This window comes from Mobula birostris, chromosome 13 (genome assembly GCF_030028105.1).
Source record: "Mobula birostris isolate sMobBir1 chromosome 13, sMobBir1.hap1, whole genome shotgun sequence".
In the NCBI taxonomy this organism is placed as follows: Eukaryota; Metazoa; Chordata; class Chondrichthyes; order Myliobatiformes; family Myliobatidae; genus Mobula; species Mobula birostris.
Genome location: NC_092382.1, coordinates 17,357,884 through 17,373,105, shown reverse-complemented (window position 1 = coordinate 17,373,105; position 15,222 = coordinate 17,357,884). Strand labels below are relative to the sequence as shown.

The following is a 15,222-nucleotide window of genomic DNA, read 5'->3' as shown; positions in this document are numbered from 1 at the left end:
CAAAGTAAATGTCCGCTTTCTGATTTATTTCCATTTCCCTCCGAGGGAAGTTGGGGCGTTTGTGAAGCGTCTCCTGCGGCCGGAGTCTGATGTGTCGCTGAGAGGTAGGAGGAGACCGCTCGGCCCGTCGGTTTGATGCCGGTTCCCCGGGGAGGGAGAGGATGAAGACGGTGAGAGAGGGGGCGGACAGGATGTTTGTCCCGGTGGGGACAGGAGGGGCTCATCTGTGGAAATGTCTGAGCCCACGGTGGTGGCGATTCACCACATTGGGGGGCAAACACCGGCAGACTGTTGCCCTGCAAGCGGGGCCAATGGTCCGGGCAAAGTGACAATTATTTGTGTTTTGTTGAGACTGTACCGGGAATATGGTGTAAAATCCCGCTCCCCACACTAACACGGGTCACACAGACCAAAGAACAAACTGCCGGAGGAACTCAGTGGGTCGGGCAGCATCTGTGGAGGGAAATGGACCGTCAACATTTCGGGCCGAGACCCTCCCTCTGGACTGAGAGTGGACGGGAAATAGTCCGAGAAAAGAGGTGAGGGGTGGGGATGGGGCAAGAGCTGGGGAGTGAGAGGTGGATCCAGGTGAGGGGGAGGTGGGAAGGTGGAAATAGTGACGGGGTGGGAGGTGAGTGGTTGGGGCAACACGGGGCTGCAGAAGATGGAAATTAATTCCATAGAGGATTAACAAAGAGGTTAGAGAGTATTTGTTATAGAGAGTGCAATGAAGATTCACCAGACTGATCCCTGGAGTGGTGGGGTCACCATATGAAGAAAGATCAAATGTGATAACCCTTTCAATCGAGGACTGAGGGGTGAACACATTGAAATGCACAACATCATTACCGGCTGAACCAGGGATCCCAGTCTCTGAAAAAGGGGGTGGACTGTTCGGGACTGAGATGAGGGGAAATGTCTCCATTCCGAGGGTGGTGAATGTCTGTAAATCCCCACCACAGAGGGTGGTGAAGACTCAGTGATCATCCTCACATAAAACAGAGGCCGGCAGATGTGTGGAGACTAAAGGGATCGAGGAAATGAGGATCGGGCAGAGACATGTGGCTGAGATGGGAGAGCAGCCGTCATCTTGTTGATGGTTAGAGGGCTGAATGGCCACCTCCTGCTGTTTCTCTTTCTATTCAAATATTTTTATTGTTACTATCCAAAATTAATAAGAGTACATCGAAGTAACCAATTGTTTCAATTCTCCTGCTGTTTCTCACTTGATGTTTCAGTGTTCCTGTCCAGTGAGGCCGGAGTAAAGTGAATAGAAATTGTTTTCAACATAGAACTGATGTAAATGAAACCTGCACAATTCCTGTGTGGGTCTGATTGTGTGTCTGAGCGGGATGGGAATTGAACTCAAACTCTGAGAACTCTGTGACCCGGGGGGGGGGGCGTGAAGGGAAAGGGACAAGGACGATATGGAGGGAAAAGTTAAAAATGTTGCTGAAATAATACGGGAAATAATGAAATAAAGTGGGAAACGCGTCGGGCAGCGTGTGAGGGGCGAGGAGACGTCACCGGCTCACGTGGGAGACCCTCCACTCGTCACGTGATCCCGTTTTGCCGCAGAGATGCGGCATCTGCAAACACCAGGAATTCTGCAGATGCTGGAAATTCAAGCAACACACATTAAAGTTGCTGCTGGACACAGCAGGCCAGGCAGCAACTCTAGGAAGAGGTACAGTCGACGTTTCGGGCCAAGACCCTTCGTCAGGACCAAATGAAAGAAGAGCTAGTAAGAGATTTGAAAGTGGGAAGTGGAGGGGGAGATCCAAAATGATAGGAGAAGACAGGAGGGGGAGGGATGGAGCCAAGAAGTGGAAAGTTGTTGGCAAAACGGATATGAAAGGATCGTGGGACAGGAGGCCTAGGGGGAAGGAAAAGGGGGAGGGGAACTCAGAGGATGGGCAAGGGGTATAGTCAGAGGGACAGAGAGAGAAAAGGAATGTGTGTCTATAAATAAATAAATACCAGATGGGGTACGAGGGGGAGGTGGGGCATTAGCGGAAGTTAGAGAAGTCGATGTTGATGCCATCAGGTTGGAGGCTACCCAGACGGAATATAAGGTGTTGTTCCTCCAACCTGAGTGTGGCTTCATCTTTACAGCAGAGGAGGCCGTGGATGGACATGTCAGAATGGGAATGGGATGTGGAATTAAAATGTGCGGCCACTGGGAGATCCTGCTTTCTCTGGCGGACAGAGCGTAGGTGTTCAGCGAGTCGATCTCCCGGTCTGCGTCGGGTCTCGCCAGTATACAGAAGGTGCTGTGGGAGGAAGTGCACGGGCATGTGTAGCACTTGTTCCGCTTACAAGGATAAGTACCGGGAGGGATCTCCCAGCCCGCCCGCGCAGCATCCCTGGTTTGGTTCAGAGGCCCCGCCCACCGCGCTGATGACGCGCAGACGACATCGCGCATGCTCAGTACGGGCAGGGCGGTGTTGTTTTCCGTCCTTTGTTGAAGTGAGTCGGCGGTGGGATCGGGATCCGGGATCCGGGAACGGATTATTCTCTGCGGGGCAACACCGACAATTTCCATTCGGTGAGTATTGAAGTCGGCCCCGAGTGGGGGAGGTCTGATGTTGGGCAGTGAGTCCCTTTAACTTTCTCGAATTCAAACAAGAGAAAATCTGGAGTTGCTGGAAATCCGAGCAACTTCCGCAAAGTGCTGGAGGAACTCAGCAGGCCCGGCAGCACCCAGGAAAAGAGTACAGTCGCGTTACCGGCCGAAACCCTTCGGCAGGACAGGAGAATGAAAGGTGGGGGTGGGAAAGGGAGAGAGAAACACAAGGTGATCGGTGAAACCTGAAGGGGGAGGGGATGAACTTTCCCGAACTGGCAGCCTCGCCTCGCTTCCTTGACAGAATCTGCCGGGGTCGGTCCGGGTCGTGAGACCTTCACACCGAACCGTCTGAGATGAGCCGCCGCTCAGCCCCTGTTGTTCTGGCCCTGTTAGCAGGATGACATAAAACATATTTCTATAATGTTACTGACCAAGAATCGTATAATTTGTTTTCCGTGTGTTATCTGAATGCACTTGCCTATGATGCTTCTACAAATCAGTGAATTTCTCTACCTGTAACTTCCCGTACTTGCGCACTTGTCAATAAATTCAACAGGACCTGAGAAATCTCAGTGAGATTTGATTAGTGACGATCATCTTGGCAGCTCGGTTGGCCAAATGTAAAGATACAGGACACTGTTAAATGTAAGACGCTGAACAGTGTTGATGATCAGAGGGTTCTTAAAATTCATCGCTCCCTGAAAATGACTGCACAGATTGATCGGGTGCTTAAGAAGCCAAATGGCATGGTTGTCTTTATTAGTCGAGACATTGAGTTCAAAAGTCTGGAAGTTGTGTTGTAGCTTTATAAAACCCTGAGGGTGGCCTCATCTTGGCACAGGAGGAGGCGATGGGTTGACACGTCGAAACGGGTAAAAAAGGAGGGCATCTCCCTCGTCCTGGAATGAAAAGCCTCATACTGAGAGCAGATGCGGCGGAGACGGAGGAATTGTGAGAAGGGGATGGCATTTTTTTCAAGAGACAGGGTGAGAAGAGGAATGGTCCAGGTAGCTGTGAGAGTCTGGTGGCTTATAGTAGACATCAGTAGATAAGCTGTCTCCAGAGATAGAAACAGAAAGATCAAGAAAGGGGAGGGTAGTGTCGGAAATGGACCAGGTAAACTTGAGGGCAGGGTGAAAGTTGGAGGCAAACTTAATGAAGTCAACAAGCTCAGCATGCGTGCAGGAAGCAGCGCCAATGCAGTCGTTGATGTAGCGAAGGAAAAGTTGGGGACAGATACCAGTATAGGTTTGGAACATGGATTGTTCCACAAGGCCAACAAAAAGGCAGGCATAGCTGGGACCCATACGGGTGCCCATGGCTACACCTTTAGTTTGGAGGAAGTGGAAGGAGCCAAAGGAGAAATTATTAAGAGTAAGGACTAATTCTGCTAGACGAAGCAGAGTGGCAGTAGAGGGGAACTGGTTAGGTCTGGAATACAAACAGAAGCGGAGAGCTTTGAGACCTTCCTGGTGGGGATGGAGGTATACACGGACTGGACATCCATGGTGAAAATAAAGCGGTGGGGGCCAGTAAACATAAAATTATCAAACAATTTCAGAGTGTGAGAAGTGTCACGAACATAGGTAGGAAGGGATTGAACAAGAGGGGATAAAATAATGTCGAAGTATGCAGAAATGAGTTCGGTGGGGCAGGAGCAAGCTGAGACAATTGGTCTACCTGGACAGGCAGGTTTGTGGATCTTGGGTAGGAGGTAGAAATGGGAAGTGCAGGGTGTGGGAACCATCACCAACTTTATCTGCTCAGGAGATCTCCCATCCACTGCTATCAACCTTATCGTTTCCACACCCCCCACTTCCTGTTTCTACCTCCTACCCAAGATCCACAAACCTGCCTGTTCTTTTTTAAAGAAAGGGGCTTCCCACCTCCACCATCAACTCTGCTTTCAAATGCATCTCTCCCATTTCACGCACATCTGCTCTCACCCCATCCTCCCACCACACCTCTAGGAATAGGGTTCCCCTTGTCCTCACCTACCACCCCACCAGCCTCCGGGTCTAACATTTAATTCTCCGTAACTTCCGCCATCTCCAATGGGATCCCACCACTAAGCACATCTTTCCCTAACCACCCCCCCCCCCAGCTTTCAACAGGGATTGCTCCCTATGCGACTTCCTTGTCCATTCGTCCCCCATCCCTCCCCACCGATCTCCCTCCCGGCACTTATCCTTGTAAGCGGAACAAGTGCTACACGTGCCCTTACACTTCCTCCCTCACTACCATTCAGGGCCCCAGACAGTCCGTCCAGGTGAGGCGACACTTCACCTGTGAGTTGGCTGCGGTAATATACTGCATCCGGTGCCCCGATGTGGCCTTCTATATATTGGTGAGACCCGATGCCGACTGGGAGACCTTTTCGCTGAACACCTACACTCTGTCCGCCAGAGAAAGCAGAATCTCCCAGTGGCCACACATTTTAATTCCATGTCCCATTCTCACTCTGATATGTCTATCCACAGCCTCCTCTACTGTCAAGATGAAGCCACTCTCAGGTTGGAGGAACAACACCTCATATTCCGTCTGGGTAGCCTCCAACCTGATGGCATGAACATTGACTTCTCTAACTTCCGTTAACGCCCTACATCCCCTTCATACCCGATCCGTTATTTATTTACTTTCCAGCTCTTAGCTCCATCCCTCTCCCTCCTGTCTTCTCCTATCATTTCCGATATCCCCCTCCCCCTCCCACTTTCAAATCTCTTACTATCTCTTCTTTCAGTTAGTCCTGATGAAGGGTCTCAGCCCAAAGCGTTCACTGTACCTCTTCCTATAAATGCTGCCTGGCCTGCTGCATTCATCAGCAAATTTTGTGTGTGTTGCTGGCCACTTATTCATTTATTTTCCAGCTATCTGCACTCCTGAAAGATGTATACACTTAACTCTCCCTGCGGAAGATCCCAATCAGCAACCCAGGCGGTCAATTTGCACACATTTAAAATTGTGAATGCCCCTCAGGACAGAGGGATGCATATTTAAAACCGAGATGCAGCAAAATTTCTTTAGCCAGAGTGTGACGAATTTGTGAAATTAGCAGAGTCAGCTGCGGAGGCCCGACTGGGGGTATTTAAGACCAACAGTAGATGGGAAATTAAGTTAGGTGAGAGGTGGGAATGGGGCAAGAGCTGGGGAGTGAAAGTGGATCCAGGTGAGGGGCAGGTGGGAAGGTGGAAGTAGTGTTAGGGGTGGGAGAAGAGTCGTGGTGAAAACACGGGTGAGGTTAGACAGTGCAATGACGATTCACCAGACTGATCCCTGGAGTGGTGGGGTCATCATATGAAGAAGGATCAAATGTGATAACCCTTTCATTTAGAGAATCGGGGGCTGAGAGGTGAGCACATTGAAATGCACAACATCATTACCAGTTGAACTAGGGATCCCAGTCTCTGAAAGAGGGGATGTACAGTCTGGGACTGAGATGAATTAAATGAAATTGAATCGGATTTATTTCTTATGTCCTTCATATACGTGAGGAGTAAAAATCTTTATGTTGCATCTCTATCTAATTATGCAATGTGCAATCATAGTTATTTAAAGTAATTTATAATAAATAGAACAGTCAATGCAATATAGAGTACACTCGAGTCAGCGTGAGTTAATCAGTCTGATGGCCTGGTGGAAGAAGCTGTCCAGGAGCCTGTTGGTCCTGGATTTTATGCTGCGGTACCGTTTCCTGGATGGTAGCAGCTGGAACAGACTGTGGTTGGGATGGCTTGGTTTCCCAATGATTCTTCAGGCCCTTTTTACACACCTGGCCTTGTAAATGTCCTGAATAGTGGAAAGTTCACAACTACAGATGCGCTGGCCTCTCTGCATCACTCTCTGCAGAGTTCTGCGATTGAGGGAGGTACAGATCCCATACCAGGCAGTGATGCAGCCAGGCAGGATGCTCTCAATTGTGTCCATGTCAGACTTCTTCAAGCGTCTGAAGTGAAAGAGGCACCGTTGTGCCTTTTTCACCACACAGTCGGTATGTACAGAACAGGTGATGTCCTCAGTGATGTGGATGCCGAGGAACTTAAAGCTGTTCACTTTCTCAACCCGAGATCCAATGATGTCAATAGGGGTTAGCCCATCTCCATTTCTCCCGTAGTCCACAACCAACTCCTTTGTTTTGGCAACATTGAGGGAAAGGTTGTTTTCTTGACTTCTTCCCTGTAGGCCACCTCGTTATTGATTGAGATTAGGCCAATCAATGTAGTGTTGTCAGCAAATTTACTTAGCAGATTGGAGCTGTGGGTGGTGATACAGTCATGAGTATACAGGGAGTAAAAGGGAGGACACAATATGCAGCCCTGAGGGGCACCTGTGTTGGCAATCAGAGGGTTGGAGGTGAGGGAGCCCACTTTTACAACCTGCTGGCAATCTGACAGGAAGTCCAGGATCCAACTGCCCAAGGCAGGGTCAAGGTGAGGGCTCTGAGATTCTTATTGAGCCTGGATGGAGCTATGGTGTTGCATCCTGAACTCTAGTCCAAGAACAGCATTCTCATATCTTCTTCTCCAGATGTGTAAGGACGGTACGTAGAGCTGTGGCTATTGCATCATTTGTCGATCGATTGTTTCAGACTAAACACATTGATGAAGGGAAAGCCATGTGGTGTATATGGATTTCAGCAAAGCATTTGATAAGGTACCCCATGCAAGGCTTACAGAGAAAGTAAGGAGGCATGGGATCTAAGGGGACGTAGCTTTGTGGATCTGGAACTGACTTGCCCACAGAGGGCAAAGAGTGGTTATAGATGACTCATATTCTGCATGGAGGCCGGTGACCAGTGGTGTGCCTCAGGGACCTGTTCTGGGACCCTTACTCTTCGTGATTTTTATAAATGACCTGGATAACGAAGTCGAGAGATGGTTCGTAAATTTGCTGATGACACAAAGGTTGGGCATGTTGTGGACAGTGTGGAGGGCTGTCAGAGGTTACAGCAGGACATTGATAGGAATCAAAACTGGGCTGAGAAGTGGCAGATGGAGTTCATTCCAGATAAGTGTGAGGTGGCTCACTTTGGTAGGTCAAATATGATGGCAGATATAGTATTAATGGTAAGACTCTTGGCATTGTGGAGGATCAGAGGGATCTTGGGGTCCAAGTCCATAGGATGCCCAAAGTAGCTGCGTGGGTTGACTCTGTGGTTAAGAAGGCATGTGGTGCATTGGCCTTCATCAACTGTGGGATTGTTTAAGAGCTGCGATGTAATGTTGCAACTATATAGGACCCTAGTCAGAGCCCACTTGGAGTACTGTGCTCAGTTCTGGTCACCTCACGACAGGAAGGACGTGGAAACCATAGAAAGGGTGTAGAGGAGATTTACAAGTCTGTTGCCTGGATTGGGGAGCATGCCTTAGGAGAATAGGTTGAGTGAATTCGGCCGTTTCTCCTTGGAGCGACGGAGGATGAGAGGTGACCTGATGGAGGTGTACAAGATAATGAGAGGCATTGATCATATGGATAGTGAGAGGCCTTTTCCCAGGGCTGAAATGGCTAGCATGAGAGGGCAGAGTTTTAAGGTGCTTGGAAATAGGTAGAGAGGAGATGTCAGGGGTAAGTTTTTTACGCAGAGAGTGGTGAGTGTGTGGAATGGGCTGCCGGCGACGGTGGTGGAGGCGAAACGATAGCGTCTTTAAAGAGACTCCTGGATTGGTACATGGAGTTTAGGAAAATAGAGAGCTATGGGTAAGCCTCGGTAGTTCTAAGGTAAGGACATGTACGGCACAGCTTTGTGGGCCAAAGGGCCTGTGTTGTGCTGTGGGTTTTCTGTTTCAGGATCCGTACTCGGAGATATAATGTGGTGGCCATTACAGAGACTTGGATGGCTCAGGGTCAGGAAAGGTTACTTCAAGTGCTGGGTTTTAGATGTTTCAGAAAGGACAGGGAGGGAGGCAAAAGAGGTGAGGGTGTGGCACTGTTGATCAGAAATAGTGTCACGGCTGCAGAAAAGGTGGACATCATGGAGGGTTTCCCTACTGAGTCTCTGTGGGTGGAGGTTAGGAACAGGAAGGGGTCAATAACTTGGTGGTTTTTATAGGCCGCCCAATAGTCACGGGGATACCGAGGTGCAGATAGGGAAACAGATCCTGGAAAGGTGTAATAATAACAAAGTTGTCATGATGGGAGATTTTAATTTCCCAAATATTGATTGGCACCTCCCTGGAGCAAGCGGTTTAGATGAGGTGGAGTTTGTTAGGTGTGTTTAAGACGGTTTCTTGACACCATATGTAGATAAGCCTAGAAAAGGAGAGACTGTACTTGATTTGGTATTGGGAAATAAATCTGGTCAGGTGTCCGATCTCTCAGGGCACTTTGGAGATAGTGATCATAATTCTATCTCCTTTACAATAGCATTGAAGAGAGATAGGAACACAGAAGTTAGAAAAGTGTTTAATTGAAGTCAGGGGAATTATGAGGCTGTCAGGCAGGAAATTGGAAGCTTAAATTGGAAACAGATGTTCTCAGGGAAAAGTACGGAAGAAATGTGGCAAATGTTCAGGGGATATCTGTGTGGAGTTCTGCATAGGTATGTTCCAATGAGACAGGGAAGTTATGGTAGGGTACAGGAACTGTGGTGTACAAAGGCTGTAATAAATCTAGTCAAGAAGAAAAGAAAAGATTACAAAAGGTTCAGAGAGCTAGGTAATGCTAGAGATCTAGAAGATTATAAGGCTAACAGGAAGGAGATTAAAAAGGAAATTAGGAGAGCCAGAGGGGCCCATGAGAAGGCCTTGGTGGGCAGGATTAAGGAAAACTCCAAGGTATTCTACAAGGATGTGAAGAGCAAGAGGGTAAGATGTGTAAGAATAGGACCTATCAAGTGTGACAGTGGGGAAGTGTGTATGGAACCGGAGGAAACAGCAGAGGTACTTAGTGAATACTTTACTTCAGTATACACTATGGAAAAAGATCTTGGTGATAGTAGTGATGACTTGCAGCAGACTGTTAAGCTTGAGCATGTAGATATTAAGGGAGAGGATGCGCTGTAGCTTTTGGAAAGCATTAAGTTGGGTGAGTCACCGGGACCGGATGAGATGTACCACAGGCTACTGTGGGAGTCGAGGGAGGAGATTGCTGATCCTCTGGTGATAATCTTTGAATCATCAATGGGGACGAGAGAGGTTCTAGAGGATTGGAGGGTTGCGGATGTTTTTCCTTCATTCAAGAAAGGGAGTAGAGTTAGCCCAGGAAATTATGGACCAGTGAGTTGATGGAGAAGATCCTGAGAGGCAGGATTTATGAACATTTCGAGAGGTATAATATGATTAGGAATTGTCAGCATGGCTTTGTCAAGGGCATGTTGTGCCTTACGAGCCTGATTGAATTTCTTGAGGATCTGACTAAACACATTTGTGAAGGAAGAGCAGTAGATGTAGTGTATATGGATTTCAGTAAGGCATTTGAGAAGGTACCCCATCGCAGGCTTATGGGAAAGTAGGAGGCATGGGATCCAAGGGGACCTTGCTTTGTGGATCCAGAACTGGCTTGCCCACAGAAGGCAAAGAGTGGTTGTAAATGCATCATATTCTGCATAGAGTCCGGTGACCAGTGGTGTGCCTCAGGGATCTGTTCTGGGACCCGTGGTCTTTGTGATTTCAATAAATGACTTGGATGAGGAAGTGGAGGGATGGGTGAGTAAATTTGCTGATGACACAAAGGTTGGGAGTGTTGTGGATAGTGTGGAGGGCTGTCAGAGGTTACAGTGGGATGTTGCAGCTATATAGGACCCTGGTCAGGCCCCACTTGGAGTGCTGTGCTCAGTTCTGGTCACCTCACTACAAGAAGGATGTGGAAACCAATGAAAAGGTGCAGAGGAGATATACAAGGATGTTGCCTGGATTGGGGAGCATGCCTTATGAGAATAGGTTGAGTAAACTCGGTCTTTTCTCCTTGGAGCGACGGAGGTGACCTGATAGAGGTGTACAAGATGATGAGAGGCATTGATCATGTGTATAGTCAGAGGCTTTTTGACAGGGCTGAAATGGTTGCCACAAGAGGACACAGGTTTAAGGTGCTAGAGAGTTCGTACAGAGGAGATGTCAGGGTTAAGTATTTTACTCAGAGTGGTGAGTGTGTGGAATGGGCTGCCGTCAACGGTAGGGTCTTTTAAGAGACTTTTGGATAGGTAAATGGAGCTCAGAAAAATGGAGGGCTATGGGTAAGCCTAGTAATTTCTAAGGTAACGACATGTTTGGCACAGCTTCGTGGGCCGAAGGGCCTGTATTGTGCTGTAGGTTTTCTATGTTTCTAGTCGGCGAACCGTAGGAGGTGCATTTTGGGTGGTATCAAGCTGCTGATCCAGCATCAAGAACAACCCCATACACCTGCCCTCTCGCCATATCCTTTGCCCTGACAAATCAGTAAACTCTGCCATTTCGCCTTAAATATATGCATGAATTTGGCCTCCAGTGCAGCCTGTAGCCAAGCATTCCACAGATCTACTACAGTCTGGCTAAAAATTCTTCTTAACACTGCTCTAAAGGGTACCCCCCTCAATTTTGAGGCTGTGCCCTCTAGTGTTGGATACCCCCACCAAAGGAAAGATACTGGACTTCCACCCTAGCCAGTCCTTTCAACATTTGGTAGGTTTCAATGAGATCCTCCCCCCCCCCCCACCCCCGCATCCTTCTAAATGCCGGTGAATATTGGCCCAAAGCCGCCAAACACTCCTCAGATGTTAACCCCTTCATTCCTGGAATCATCCTCGTTAATCTCCTCTGTACTCTGCACAATGAATACACATCCTTTCAGAGATATTGAGCCCAAAACCATTGACAATATTCAAAGTGTGGCCTGACTAGTGTCTTATAAAGGCTCGGCATTATCTCAAACAACATTATCTCCTTGTTTTTTATATTTTACTCCCCATCAAATAAAGGGCATTTTATTTGCCTTCTTTACCGCAGATTCAAACTATAAATTAACTTCCTCGGAGTCTTACATGAGGACTCCAAAGTCCCTCTGCAGCTCTGACATTTGAACCTTCTCCCCATTTAGATGATAGTGTGTACTATCATTCTTTGTACTAAAATGCATCATCATACTTTTCCCAACATTGTATTCAATCTGACACATTTTTGCCCATTCTTCCAATTTGTCTAAGTCCAGCTGCAGTCGCATTGTTTCCTCAGCACTACCTACCCCTCCACCTACCCGCATATCATCCGCAACCTTTGCCACAGAGCCATCAATTCTATTATCTAAATCATTGGCAAACAATGTGAAAAGCAGCAGACCGAATACTGACCCCTGTGGTACACCACTAGGCAGCCAACCAGAAAAGGCCTCCTTTATTCCCACTCGATGCCTCCTGCCTGCCAGCCATTCTGCTATCCATGCCAGTGTCTTTCCTGTAATGCCATAGGATTTTACCTTGTTAAGCAGCCTCATGTATGGCACCTCATCAAACGCATTCTGAAAATCCAAGTAAATGACATTATTCTGCTGTTGAAGAAAGGCTGAAAAAAAACCCAGAAGACTATAGACCAGTGCTTCTGACATCAGTAGTGTGGAAGTTATTAGAAGCACTGCATATATAAGTATTTGAAAAGACAGGACTGATGTTGTTTACATACACTTTTGCTAGCATTTAACAATCCCGTGTAGGAGGTTGGTCAAGAAAATTCATTTGCATCACGTTCAACGCAAGGAAGTAAATTGGAGTAGACAATGTTGTTTTGGGAGAAGGTAGACAGTGATGGTAGATGATTATCTCCATTAATTGGGGCTTATGACCAGTGGGGAGCCGCAGGAATGGTAGTTGGGTCTGTTGCTGTTTGCCATCTACATCAATGATTGGGATGATAATGTTTTTAACTTGATAAGCACATTTGCATATGACACCGAGATTGGGGATGTAGTTGACAGAGAGGCAAGTTTTCACAGGTTACAGTGGGATCTGGAACAGCTGGAAATACTGCGCTGACAATGGCAGACGGGATTTAATGCAGGCAAGTGTGAAGTGTTGCACTATGGTAGGTCTTACACAGTAAACAGTAGAGCACTAAAAATTGTGGTGGAACAAAAGGATCTGGGAATACAGGTCCATAATTCATTGAAAGTAGCACCACAGGTAGATCGGGTCGTAAATAAAAGCTTTTGCCAAAGTGACCTTCATAAATTAAATTATCGACTGCAGGAGACAGGATGTTATTTTGAAGTTGTATAAGACATCGATGAGGCTGAATTTAGAGTATTGTGTGTAGTTTTGGTCACCTACCTACGGGAAAGATGCAAGTAAGTTTGAAAGAGTACTGGGAAAAATTTCAAGGATGTTTCCGGAGGACCTGAGTGATAAGGAAAGGTTGAGTAGTTTCAGACTTTAATCCTTGAAACGCTAAAAATTGAGAGGGGATTCGATAGAGCAGTACAACAGGATGATGCGTATAGATAGGTAAATGCAAGCAGGCCTTTTCCACTGAAGTCGGGTGGAACGGCAACCAGAGATCATGCATTATGGGTGAAAGGTGAAAAGTTTTAGGGGGACATGAGTGAAGACGTCTTCAATCAGAGAGCGGAGAGACAGTGGAATGAGCTGCCAATAGAAGTGGTACATGCGAGCACGATTTCGCCTTTGAAAATATGGATGGGGGAATATGGCTACTGTGCAGGTGGGCGGGAACAGGCGGTTTAAATGATTCGGACAAAGCGTCTGTACTGTGTTCTGTTTCAATATGACTCTCTTAACTATGACTCTGTGACTCCTTGATCACAGACAAAGATTTGATTGAGTAAAGATCCGAAATTCATATCAGACTTGAATGATTCACACCTTAATTCCCCAAGAATATTCAACAGTGTGGATGTGTTTTGATGCGGTTTCAAACTGCCCACACACTCCCAGTCGCGGATCTTTCGTAACCAGGGAAAGACAAAATGCTGGAGTAACTCAGCAGGTCTGGGCAATATGTATGCAACTGAATACAACGGGGAATGTTTCAGGCCGAAACTCTTCAGTGGAACTGGAAAGGAAGGGGGAAGAGGCAATATCACTGATTGATTTGGAAAATGTGGGTTGCTTTTCTGTGAGACTCGGAGCTCAGGGTCTGTGTTTAACCAGCTGCCTGCATGTTCTTTAGAACAGGGAGTGGCCTTTCTGCTGAAACCAATTCCAACCGGTTTGACATTTCACTCTCAATCACGTAAACAAACTCACTTTAGTATTCTGGTGTATAATACACTTAAAGTAGTGCCACAGGTAGATTGGGTCATAAAAAAGAGCCTTTTCCAGATTGCCTGCGTAAATTAACGTACTGAATCCTGGAGATGGGGTGTTATTTTGAGGTTGGTGACATTGGTGCGTTTGAATTTGGAGTGTTTACTGCAGTTTTGGTCATCTACCTATAGAAGAGAAATAAATAAGGTTGAAAGAGTACTGGGAAAAGGTGTGGGTTGTTTTTCTGTGATATAACAACCTTAGGGTCTGGTGCAAGCAGCTATCTGGCCCCGCACATTCCACAGAACTGGAGGCAGTTTTTCCTAAAGCAGAACTTTAGGCCATTCTGCTAAAACCATATCCAACTGGTTTGTCGTTTCACTTTCATTCAGGTGTGAAAACATTCACATTATTAGTCTGCTTAACTGCAGGGAAGGTCAGTGAATGTGAAAACTGATATAAAGAACACTACTGGTAGTCTCGAAACCACAACGTTACCAATTACAGTCGATGCCCTGCTTGCTGCGAGTTTCCGGAATTTTATAGTTTTTTCCTTCAGACTCACATTGTCTATAGTTGTTTCTAAAACATTTTTTTCATGATTCCGTAAAAAAATCGGTTTGTGACAGTCACCAGACCAAAAGACACAGGAGCAGAATTCAGCCTGTCGATTCTGCTCCACCATTCCTTCATGGCTGATCTCTGCTCCCACTCAACCCCATATCCTTTAATGCCCTGACTGATCAGGAGACAATCAACTTCCACCTTGAATATACACACAGACTTGTCTGCCAGTAGAGTCTGTGGCAGAACATTCCACAGATTCACTACTCTCTGGCTGAAACAAATCCTTCTTTCATCTTTTCTGAACGGTCGCCCCTCAGTTTGGAGGCTGCGCCCTCTAGATTTTGGATACCCCCACCACAGGAACCATCCTCTCCCACATCCACCCTAGCCAGTCCTTGTAGCAGTTGGTAAGTTTCAATGAGATTCCCCAGCATTTCTCTAAATTCCAGTGAGTACAGGCCCAAAGCTGCCAAATGCTGTTCATACGTTAACCCTTCATTGCTGGAATCAATCATCCTCATGAACCTCCTGTGGTCACTCAACAAAGACAACACGTGCTCTCTGAGATATTGGGCCCAGAACTGTTGGCGACACTTGAAATATGGGCTGACCAGTGTCTCACAGAGACTCAGAATTTTCTCCTTCTTTTATATTCTATTCCCCTTGAAATAAATGACAACATTGCATTTGCCTTCTTTACCACAGACTCAACCTGTAAATTAACCTTGAGTCTTGCCTGAGTTCTCCTGATTCCCTCTGCAACTCTGATGTTTGAACCTTCTCCCCATTTAGCTGATAGTCTGCACTATTGTTCATTTTACCAAAATGCATTATCATACATTTCCCAACACTGTATTCAACCTGCCACTTTTTTGCCTGTTCTTTCAATTTGTCTGAGTTATTGCTTCATCAGCACTACCTA

General features: G+C 46.9%; 1 protein-coding gene across 1 annotated transcript in view; it reads left to right on the top strand.

Annotated features, from left to right (window-relative positions):
• Window positions 1-2,447: 2,447 nt before the first annotated feature.
• The window catches only part of LOC140208424 (NACHT, LRR and PYD domains-containing protein 3-like), a 151,932-nt gene continuing 139,157 nt past the window's right edge, over window positions 2,448-15,222 (top strand). Inside the window, exon 1 of the mRNA XM_072277100.1 lies at window positions 2,448-2,548. The gene's annotated coding sequence lies outside the window, so the exon portion shown is untranslated. The remainder of the gene's footprint in view (window positions 2,549-15,222) is intronic.